This window comes from Dryobates pubescens, chromosome 7 (assembly GCF_014839835.1).
Source record: "Dryobates pubescens isolate bDryPub1 chromosome 7, bDryPub1.pri, whole genome shotgun sequence".
Classification (NCBI taxonomy): Eukaryota; Metazoa; Chordata; class Aves; order Piciformes; family Picidae; genus Dryobates; species Dryobates pubescens.
In genome coordinates this window covers 1,080,522-1,092,913 of record NC_071618.1, presented here as the reverse complement: position 1 = coordinate 1,092,913, position 12,392 = coordinate 1,080,522, and the positions used below count along the sequence as shown (strand labels likewise).

At 40.9% G+C, this 12,392-nt stretch overlaps 1 protein-coding gene across 1 annotated transcript in view; it reads right to left on the bottom strand.

The window, feature by feature from the left end:
• Nucleotides 1-12,392, bottom strand: part of EIF5B (eukaryotic translation initiation factor 5B) — a 38,534-nt gene that overhangs the window by 25,400 nt on the left and 742 nt on the right. The window lies entirely within an intron of this gene.

Sequence of the window (12,392 nt, the reverse complement as noted above, 5' to 3'; positions counted from 1 at the left end):
TGAACCTCCCCTGGCGCAGCCTGAGACTGTGTCCTCTTGTTCTGGTACTGGCCGCCTGGGAGAAGGGACCAACATCCGTCTGTCTACAACCTCCCTTCAGGCAGTTATGATAATTTCTCAAAGAAATACAACTCTAAACTAGTTAATGCAAGATTTATAAACTAATCCCCACCTCCCCCAAGAGGAAAGAATAAACTTTTGACCATTTTCACCCTAAGAACAGCTGACTTAATGTTCCAGCAATTTTAACAGCTGTTTTAATAAGCAGTCTCACTGATGGTGCACCAGGGTTAGTATAGGTAGCCAAAATAAAAATCTCAATAATTAAATCTGCACCTCATTTAAAAGCCCTAATATCAGGTTAACTGTATTACAGCTAGGCCCACACATGGGCCCTCACGTTTCTTTTTGCATTAAGTGCAGCACATTTATTAAACATACTTGCCTACCCTCTTCTAATCTAGGAGTTAATAGGAAGAGTGAGTCAAATCCAAGCTTGAAATAGTCTGAAGAGACCAAAATATAAGCTCCACTACTACTTTGTTCATGGTTGTACTGCTCCCATTACTACAGAATCTTAACAGAATGGCTAAGCAGATATTGAAGTGGCAAGCCTTGCAACAGATTATATTTTGCATTTTATATTCTCCAGGCTGACTTTTCACATAGTCATTTTGCAGATAGTTATGACCAACCACAAAACCACATGGCTTTTATACTACTAGCTAAGATGCTGCTTATGGTACCTTTAGTTTTCAGGATACAGGCTTTAAGAGGAAGTGGGACTATTTTCATATCAACACACTTCCAACTGAGCCTTGAAGAAAAAAAACAAACTTCTATTGGGGGGGGGGGGGGAGCTCTTTCAAATAAAACACTGAAAAACCTAATTCAGAGACATTAAGCTTTAACACCCACCAGCAAGAACTGTTTAGGAGTAATAACAAAGACTGTTCAGCTGTCACAATAGCGGCATAAACATAGCACAGAAGTCTTTCCAACCTTGGCTTCCACTGCTTAATAGTCAACAGTTTCTGAGAAGTCCATACTTTCCACTACATTTCCATTTACTAAGAAGTGACACAGTAGGCTTCAAACATTTGAACCTTGATAAAGCAAAAAGTAACATTAAGGGTGTGATACATACACAGTAATAATTCTTCTCAAGAACTGTAAAGTAAGAGTATCCTTAGAAAGCCAAGGAATTAAAATATTGGCTTCCATTACTAAGAATTTATTTCCATATTGACCTTGAATTTCCTTATGTTTTAAAACTAGTAACATTGCCTTAGGATTTTATAATAAAATTGAGTAGAAGACTGAGAAGGTGCCTACCCCTTCTTCCAGGGAAATGCTTATAAGTAACCCATTGCACTCAAAGACATAACAGGAAAGCATCTTTCCTACGGCATTGGAATATACACCCAGAAACTCTTTCCTGTAAACATTTTTAAGCAGTACTCAAACACAATTCTGAAACCCAAACACTCTTGCAGGAACCTGCTCCTCCAAGTCCTCCAAAAAGGTCTTTACACAGCCTCTCTTGCCCCTTCATTTGGCCGTTACAAAGGTCCTAATCCCAAGGGTGCCTGATACAGGAACCTGAAAGAAAGAACCAGTATGCTCAAATGGTTTTCAATTCTGACCTCAAATTATTTCCCCAATTAATTTTTTTTGGTCTCCATTTCAGAAGCGAAGCCTCAGTCACCTTTTCTTATTTACATACCTTTGCCGCCAGATAAGGAGAGAGTTCTGATATTGCTAAAAGAGCATTTCAGTGCAATAAATTAGAGCAAGAGTTAGGTGTGTGTACTTCACTCAAACCCAAGCAAGCAATTTTCAAAATATTAACTGACTGCAACATTCCTTCACAAAGGCTGCTTAATATTAGGTCTGTGCCTAAAACAGGGCAAAACTACGCAGTCGAAGAAGACAAACTAACTAAAGTCAAGCTAACTAAAGAAGATGGCAGTAATGAGTAAAAAAAAACCTTCAGATACCAATCAAAACTATTTTTCTTTAGAATTAAATAACTGATTTTTTAAGAACAGTTCTACATTTCTCCTACTCAACTTCACTGTCTTTTGCATGTAAGCAGGATTACAGTAATGTAAGACATGAAAAATATTCCAAAGCATTATAAAAGTAGCATATGGGAACAATCACATACTTTATATAGAAAAATATTTGCCTTACTGCCCTAGAAAAGGCATTAAGAAATCATTTGTTGTCCAGAAGAGTTCCAGTACAAGTTGTCTGCATAGAACATTGAAAACCTGCATTACACAGAGAAAGTCACTTACGGGCAGATTCCCGAATATACAACTGGGTCACTAGTTAAATGCTGTGCTAGTATGCCACTCTGTACCAAACCAGGATCAAACATATCCAGATCACCCCGAAAAAGGGTTTGGAGATTTAAAGGAAGTATGGACAGCAAAGGAAATTTAACATGTGTCATGCAATCAAAACATAATATCCAACTAGTAACAGAAAGCGACACACAACCTAAGGAACTGTGCTCCATGTCAACCAAAAACGGTGACAAATAAAGCTACAATCCCAAATCCTCTTATAAGCAAAGTTATCAAATGTTTTCAGTAGGATTAAAGCAGAATTAGAAAATAAATTAAGAGCTGCCACCTACCACTGTTCAGTCAGATGTAGAAAGATGGCCAGTAGGTCTCCTACTTATAACATCCCCCACAGTTGCAAGCTATTGAGTCAGAAAGTTGAAAAACCTCATGACTGATAAATGCACAGTATGCAGGGGGGGGGTCGGGGGGGGGAAGGAAAAAACACCTCATCAAGGAAACAATATTTAAGACTAGAATGTCGGGGGGGGGGTGTTGGAAATAATAAAAATAGTACCAGCCACCAAACCCCTCAGCTATTACATAGCATCTGCTGGGGAGAAGAGGAAAGAAGAAAAAAAAGGGCAGGGGGAAGAAAAAACAAAACAAAACAAAACAAAAACCAAACCCAAACAAAAAAACCCTACACAAAACAAAACCATACCAAACCCACACCCACTGAAATAGCATATACCTTAAAATGTTGGGGTTTATTTGTTTGTTTTTTTTTATTAGTAGGAGGTGGTGTTCTTCAAGACATGAGAACTGAGCACAGGTTTTGAGCAAGTTCTTTTTCTGATGCAATGGCCTGCAACAGCCAAAACCTAGACATTCCTTGTGGAAGCCATCATGAGACCACAGTTCACCCTAGCACAAGCTCTGATTTACAGATGTTCATACTCATGTCAGTCTTGGTTTCCACATAAGGTTTGGCTTAGTCTTTTAAGGGCATGCATTGCCATTTGGCTTACAAATAATTCCATTGTAAAGTTTCATAGTTTCTAACACTTGTGCACAATTAGAGATGCATTTTTGAAGTCCAAAGTTTTATCTTTTCTTTTGCAGGCTAGAATATTACAGGTATTAGTGCACATCTCACCAGAACAGAAGCTGTCATGCTCCAACTCAAGACTAAAATTTACAGTTCTGAAGTAAGATAAAAAACATTAAAGCTTGCTAACAACTATTTTCATTTTGATGATCTATTACTTCTCTCTTCCATGGAAGCCTAAAAAAAAAGGAAAAAAAGCCTGCAAGTACTAACATAGTTAATATAGCGATTACTAGGGATTCAGTGCAAAGCTTCTGTATGAAGGACAGATACTGCACGCAATACAATCTGTGTAAGAGAAATCTAGGCATAGAAACTTGAAAGACTTCCTGAGTATTGTCTGTTTTCTGGGACAAGTGCAGAGAAGACAGGATTACAGCTATCAAAATAAGAGCCAGCAGACTTTTGGCATTTTCTTTGGTCAGTGAATTTCTGCAGTTGAAACACGTAACTGCTCTTCCTTGCCAAACAAGCTCCTCCAACGTCCCATACAGGTGGCCTTCTCTAGCAAACCAACTGACACCAACAGCATTTCACACATACTCTCCAAAATCAAGCATATTATATTAGCAAGGTGACCAGCAAACACTCATGTTCTCCTCCTGCTCTATCCAATGATCATACACAATTATGACTTTGAGTACATTAACTACAGTACCTACAATATATGTATCCCCAAACACAGGGCAAAACTTAATTCTAAACAGGCTTCATGTCATCTACATGTGGCAGAGATGACATCCTGCCTAGGCAACAGTACGATAAAGAGCCAAAATAAACTATTCATCCACACATGAACTAAAAGCTTGGAGCAATGGGATTAATTAGCAGTATATGAAGGAGATGAGTTGTCCCCATTTATATCAACTTGACTCTACTGGAAGTAGTTAAATGGGACTGCAGATATTAAACAGAAGAATTTGAGTACAAGCTCTTAACTACTAGAAATCCAACATCCAGCTTTGCAAAGTCAACAGGATAACACTGTCCTGATGAAACTAAAGGGTACATGCAGACTCAAAGATCACAAGTACCTTTTGATCCACTGCGCTGACACAAATACGATTACTAAAGCTTGCCTTTATCATACTGCTGCTAACAAGCTAAAAAATATTTAGTCAGGATTTCTTTTAAGCTGTCCCTGTGAAGTTGAAGCTCAAATGCCTCAAAATGCCATACCATGAAAGACAGGCTGAATTAAAAACAAAACAACAAAACCAAACCACAATACACAACAAACACCACATTCATGTGCATGAGGCAGAAGAGTCTGTTAGTCAACACACCAAGAAAATTGCATCAGTACTGTGAACTCACTGTCCACATTCCTGCATAATCAGAAGACTCATTTTTGCTGAGTCAACTTTGGAGCTATTTCATCATTTACACGACACCAGGTCTATAATTATAACCACCTTCAAAGGAACATCATTGTCATTAAGTAATATTCTCTGGCTTAATCATAAATAAATAAATAGAAAGCTCTTGAACTTCAAGAAGACTGAAAAGAAGCTGAACCATCTGTTTCCCTGTGTTTGGTTTTGCAACAGTTTTAGACTAAGTAAAACTAATACTTTTAGACAGGTCTTTACTATTACTTCCCTAGAGGACTATGGCCTTTTTCTCAGTCTTACCTATCTAAGAATGTGAAAACAACCTCTGGGCAGCCTGGTCTAGTGCTCTGTCACCCTCAAAGAAGTTTCTTCTTAAATTCAAGTGAAACCTCCTGTATTCTAGTTTGTAACCACTGTCCCTTGTCTTGTCACTGGCCATCACTGAAAAGAGCCCAGCCCCTGGGTGAGTTCCTATGTGTTCTGCTTTAGGTGACCCTGCTCTACTCCCTTCCAGCCCCTACCATTCTGTGACCTCCACCCTTTAGATACTTAAATGCACCTACAAGATCCCTTCTCAGTCTTCTCTTCTCCAGGCTTAAACAGGCTAAGGTCTCTCAGCCTCTCCTCCTAAGAGATGCCCCAGTCCCTTAATCATTTCTGTGGCACTGCATTGGACTCTGTCCAGGAGTTTCCTATTCCTCTTGAGCAGAGAAGCCCAGAACTGGACACAGTATTCCAGATGTGGCCTCACCAGGGCAAAGTAGAAGAGAAAGAGAACTTCCCCTCAACCTGCTGGCCACACTTTTCTTTCTACACCCAGTAATACTGTTGGCCACCTTAGCCACGAAGGCACATTACCAGCTCATGGTGTACTTGTTCACCAGCACTCCCAGGCCTTTCTCCATAAAGCTGCTTCCCAGCAAGTCAAGCCCTAGCCTGTAATGGTGCATGGGGTTACTCCTTCCCAAGAGGAAGAATAACCTAAGACAAGATGACTAAAAGCATGGAATATTAATGTAAAGAACTAGTATTTGGTTTTCCCTGAACTAGTTCTTTGGGGTTGGTTTGTTTAGAAAAAGTACAAAGATGATAAAAAATACCTTCAAGTCCAGTGTTTCAAAACCTCCGTATCACATGTATCTCCCACTGCATGGAATCAAGCTATGTGGCACAAAGGTAATTTAGAACACTTGATAAAATACATAGAATAAACCAGGTTGGAAGAGACCTTCAAGATCACCGCGTCCAACCCATCAACCAATCCAACACCACCCAAACAACTAACCCACGGCACTAAGCACCCCATCAAGTCTCCTCCTGAACACCTCCAGTGATGGCAACTCCACCACCTCCCCAGGCAGCCCATTCCAATGTGCAATCACTCTCTCTGTATAGAACTTTTTCCTAACATCTAGCCTGAACCTCCCCTGGCGCAGCCTGAGACTGTGTCCTCTTGTTCTGGTACTGGCTGCCTGGGAGAAGAGACCAACCCCTTCCTGTCTACAACCTCCCTTCAGGTAGTTGTAGAGAGTAATAAGGTCACCCCTGAGTCTCCTCTTCTCCAGGCTAAGCAACCCCAGCTCCCTCAGCCTCTCCTCGTAGGGCTTGTGTTCCAAACCCCTCACCAACTTTGTTGCTCTTCTCTGGACTTGTTCCAGCAAGTCAACCTCCTTCCTAAACTGAGGGGCCCAGAACTGGACACAGGACTCGAGGTGTGGCCTAACCAGTGCAGTGTACAGGGGCAGAATGACCTCCCTGCTCCTGCTGGCCACACTGTTCCTGATGCAGGCCAGGATGCCATTGGCCCTCTTAGCTGCCTGGGCACACTGCAGGCTCATGTTCAGTCTACCATCAACCAGCACCCCCAGGTCCCTCTCAGCCTGACTGCTCTCTAGCCACTCTGACCCCAGCCTGTAGCTCTGCATGGGATTGTTGTGGCCGATGTGCAGAACCCAGCACTTGGATGTGTTCAATCTCATGCCGTTGGACTCTGCCCATCTGTCCAGCCTGTCGAGGTCCCTCTGCAGAGCTTCACTACAGATTGTCCTTAATGAAGAATAAAGGAGCAAAGAAAATATAACTAAAACCAATACTTCACCTTAGAGCATGTATCTGAACATATCTCAGTGTTAAGATAGCAGAATCATGTTGAAAATCTCCAGTACACTATTATACAAGAAAAAACGTGACAAACGGGAAGAACAAGTCACCAGTGCTGCAAACACCAGGATCATCAAAACACACATCTTCTGTAAGACACCAGCTGCTTTCAGACCAAAACCTCCATCAGACTGCACTGCATTTTTTTAGCAAGCCAAACTTAATGACTGAATTAATTACATGTGCACATAATGTCTGTACAGAAAAATTATTTCCTGCGTTATTTCTGTGGACAGAGTCAGAGGGAAGAGGACAAGGAATATTACACGAACATTAGAAGTTACTTAAACACAGAACAAATACAGAGTGATGCACAAGTCCAGAATCAGAAAAACATGACCACAGAAATAGTTAAAACCAGCAAAGGTAACTCAGCTTGTTGAGCTGCATATTATGAACCTTATGAACCTCTATTCTGAGTGAGGCTTTCTAGAGATCTTCAGAGAACTGAAAGAACAGTTTCTGCAATTCCTGCTGAACTGCAATGCACTAGTATCATACTTTTCAAGAACAGCAGTTATATGTAAGGTTTAGATGCCTTCAAGATGGTAACAGATGAAGAGAATCAAGATTTCAAAGATAAAAGCTGCTTCTAACAACCAACCTCGTATACTGCAGTGCTTTTTTGTTTAAGTTGCCATTACCACAATTATTTGAAGATCATTAGTCTTTTACAAAGACACTTTGCTTACAGGATGTTTCTGAACTACAGGTGCCTGTAGGCTGTCCAGCCTTCACAGACACACAATATTAAGAACATTTTACTTAACACACTAATAAATACAAAAAAAAACCCCAACAAACACACACAACCCACAACCACCAAATAGAACCACTGGTAGACAATGCCATCAATTTAATTTGCAGAAGAGAAAGCAATATATAGCATCAGCAACAGCACTGTAAGTCTTATTTTAGCAGCAGTGTCCACTCTTGGCTGCAGAATCACAGCTGGCACCGGTAACTTCTAAAGCAATATGCATGAAGGATCAGAGTGGTAGGCCTAAGCTACAGTTCACAAAGTTAAAGGCATAAGAATAAATGCACCTAAAGACTACCTACTGGAAGCTAAGGAAAACTGGTAAGAAAAGGGAAAGATGACTTAAAACTGGGAGAAGAAGAAAAACATGCAAAGAGCTAAGATCTTCAAGGGAGAAATATCCATATTCCGAGTAGGAAATAATTTGTAACATATAGTGCATAGCATGCTTATTTAGACATCCACAGCAGTAGTTTGAGGTTTGAGCTCTAATTTAGAACAGCATTTCCTCTCACACATTTGAAAAAATAAAACATCCTAAATTCACAAGGACAAGAGGCAAGAACCTTGGCACACCTTCCACCATTACAGCTCTATCCAAAACAAATCACCCCCAGGAGGAACTAGACTATGCATGAGAATACCTACACTTCTGTTAGGAAAGTCTGAAAATTCAGATACCTCATATTTTTATTGAAAGATCTGCTATGTAGTTCTATCTGAAAAGGAGTGATCAACACAACCATAAAAATTCCAAAGAAGAAATAATTAAAGCAATTTCCTATGGCTTAGGAACTATGTATGACCCAAGACACTTTCCACTTTAAAAAGCAGTTCTCCAACATCCCATTGTGTTTTAGCTACAGTGACCACTTTAAGTAAATACATTCTTCATTGACAGATGCACAGTGACCAAGTGGTAGGGGTGCAGAGGAGCACAACAGAGGCACTGGTGTAGTAGAAACAGATTTGCAGGTGTATTATTCACAGAATAATAGAATAGTAGGGGTTGGAAGGGACCTCTGGAGATCTTCTAGTCCAACTTCCCTGCTAACACAAGTACACCTAGAACAGGCTGCACAAGAACATGTCCCAGCAAGTTTGGAAAGTCTCCAGAGAAGGTGCAGGATTCTACGCTTGCCTTTGTTGAACCTCATGAAGTTCCTCTCTGCCCAGCTCTACAGCCTGTTCAGGTCATTCTCGATGGCATCACAGGCTTCTGCGTCAGCCACTCCTCCCAGCTTTGTATCATCAGCAAACTTGCTGAGAGCATGCTACATCTCTTCATCCAGGTCACTGAAGATACTGTACAAGACTAGATCCACTGCTGACCCCTGGGGCACATCACTAGCTACAAGCCTCCAACTAGACCCTGCACCACTGATCACAACCCTCTGTACATTCAGCCTGTTCTCAATCCACTGTTCAGGTATTGATATGTATTTCTAACAGACAACAGTCCTGCATTTCCATTCTTCCTCTGTTTATCATAGCAATCGTCTCAGGGTCTTGTCCCTATTTACTTATATCCTGTTCCCATGACAAAATTCATCCTCGCTCTCATTCACCAGCACACTTCCAGGCATACACCAATATCCATCACCACAGCCTTGTCTGGGTTTTGGTTGGGATAGAGTTGATTTTCTTACTAGTAGCTGTGTTTTGGATTTAGTGTGAGAGTAAGGTTGATAATACACTGATGTTTTGGTTGTTACTAAGTAGCACTTATACCCAGTAAAGGATTTTTTCCTGTTTCACATGCTTTGCTACTAAGTAAGTGAACAAGAGGCTGGGACAGAGCATGGCCAGGACAGTTGACCTGAACTACCCAAAAGGATATACTGTGCCATAGTATGTCATGCTTAGTGTATAAACTGGGTGAAGTTGGCCAGGAGGCATGGATCACTGCTCAGGTATTGAAAGGCAGGAGGTGAGCAACTGTATTGTGCATCACTTTTGTTTTCTTGAGTTTTATTTCTCCCTATTTATGTTACATTCCTTTTCATTACAAATATTATATTTTATTATAATTATTGAACTCTTCTCACTTCAGCTCACAAGTTTTATTTCCCCCTCCCCCCTCCCAGTTCTCCTCCCCATCCCACTAGGAGCAGGAAGGAATGAGAGAGCAGCTGCCTGGTACTTAGTTTCTCACTAGGGTTAAATCACCTCTACCATAGGCAGCAGAAACGAGGAAGAAGGAAACTACACAACAGAAGTCAAAGCTATAGGGATGAGGGGAGAAAAGCAGAGTAAAGATGATGTCTACCTTCCATAGCTTGTCTCAATATGTCAGAAGACAAGCAGCAAAATCTCCTTCCTATCACATCAATTCTTGAACCAATATTCCCAACAAAAACCTATCGCCTGCATCTTCCCACATGCTTCCTCTGCACTGCAGGTTATGCCTCTGAGCTACCACATGCTTTGGGAGTTGTAGCCAAAAGCAATGTAAGGGACTGCAACTATAACATAGCTGTTGGGGAAGCAGAGAGGAAAGGGAAGAGCAACAAGCAAGATCAGAATTGAAGATGCAAGAGTCACAGCCAGCTGGAAGCCTTTGATTTCACAGTGCCATTCTCTTACTCTACTGGAATGGAAGGGAGAATGATGGGGGATATTGAAGTCCAACTTCAAGCTACAGATGTAAATAATTGACGATGCCTCTCCCTCAAGGGAACCTGACATTCACAGGGCTGCCAGCTAGAACCATCATCAGATCACGACAGTACCACTGCAAACAGAACCTATCCCAAAACATCACTGGCCTTCCAGGTCCGTCCCCTCAAACTCCCTGCTAAAAAATACACTCAGTCTAACAATTCTGTCCTTCTTCTCAGAGAGCTATTGTTTGGACACTTCTCCTTCATCTTCCCTCCCATTACCATGCACCTATGTAGTCCTGTAACATGGCATTACCACTGCTAGCTGCTCTGTACCGCATTTGCAAAGCCTTAGGAATAAAGCCTGTCAGGCTTACTTTGGCTGAACTTTTCTTGACCTGCCTGCAACTGTCACTTGATTCAGCTGTGACAGCAATTTCTCTTAACTGACCAGGTGCTTATGCCTTTTGTTTACCCAGGCATGCTGCAAGAATAGTTTCACACAGACAGCAGTAACAAGCAGGTACTCTGTACAAAATGAGAGATTCACAATTCCACAATAATAACATAGTGCAGAGAAACACATGCCTGGTACAGTAGCAGAGACCTTGAGAAGTAGAGACACAGCATGCAGCAGAGGCGATCACAAGCACGGGATAAAGAGAGACAGCTTGTATAGAACTTGGCACTGGACACCCCAAAACCCACCAGCAGTTGGTTAAGAGAAATGCAGACTTGAACAAAACTGGTTCACTGGTAACACTATATAGTGCCTTTTACATATCTGGATGCAACGCAGAGCTGCAGACCCATGAAGAGCAAAGGCACATAAGCACATTTGCAAATACATAAAAATGATCTTGAGTGGATCCCTGCATGAGGAAGATGAATCCATTAGTTCAAACGATCGTATTGCTCCTTGTGAAGGACATCTGATGATGACATCTTGCTGTAACATCTCACCAGCACCAGGATGAAACCACTGACCTTAGGACACTGAACAGCAGCAAGACAGTGAGAATAACTACTTCAACTGCATCATTGTTCTTTCCTTTCTTTTTTTTAACAATTAGATCTGAATTAATTATTGTTAGTCTCTTAAGATGTCAATTACTCTAACAGCAAATCCTTGGCTTTTCTTTTAAAGTATGCCTACCATTTCTAAACAAATGAGATTTTGTGCATAGTGCCCAAGAGAGGCCCATGCTCAGTGATATACAGACATGCAGAGATACAAATGGAACAAGGTATCCAGCAGGCACCAAGACTATAAACCAGGTTCCTGCATACCAGCCGCTGTCACTGGAAGGGCCTGAAGCAGCAGTGCTTCAGTATCTGAAGGTTTCTGCACGATCCTGGCACCTACCACACCAGGTACAAAGAAGAGCACTAGGCCTTCTATCCTTTAAAGCATAAAGATCCAATTCTTCCCTCTTCTTTCTCAAATCACACTTGACTCATCTCCTCAGCAGAGCTGCTCCAAAGATATACCTGTGAAACAAGCTAGTAACAACAGACATATACATGGTATGGCAAAAGGTGTCAAGAAAAAAAAATCAGATGAGAAAGACACCTCACTAGCAGGACCAGATACCTCCCAGACAGGACCAGAGAAACTAAGTTTATAGTCTAACATGGCAAAGGGTAACAACTTGAAGTCATTAACATCATCATCTAGGTAGTAAGATATGCTTAGAGAGGAAATAATATTTTGTGAAACAGCTGTCATAAGTAGTACTATAAAAGAAACAATGACTCAGGAAGGATATACAATATGAGCAGGCTAGGTAAGGAAAGAGAGTTACTATTTCTAGTTGATACATATTTTAAGATGTCAGTTTTATTTTTTCATTAAAAAAATTAAGAACTAAAACTACTCACCGTGTTGGTTGTACCTTTTATTTATTATTTTATAATGACAAGTAAAAATATGTCCTCCCCTGCTAGCATACATATACACTACGTTATCCAGTGTTCCATATGGTTAATATAGTTGCCATTATAAGACTCTCTAACACACACAGATGGTGCAGTATCAAGATGATACACACATAATTGTAGAAGTGATCCTTTTAGCCACCAATCACTAAAATAAGTCATATCTGTATTCATTAAACATGCACAAATCAC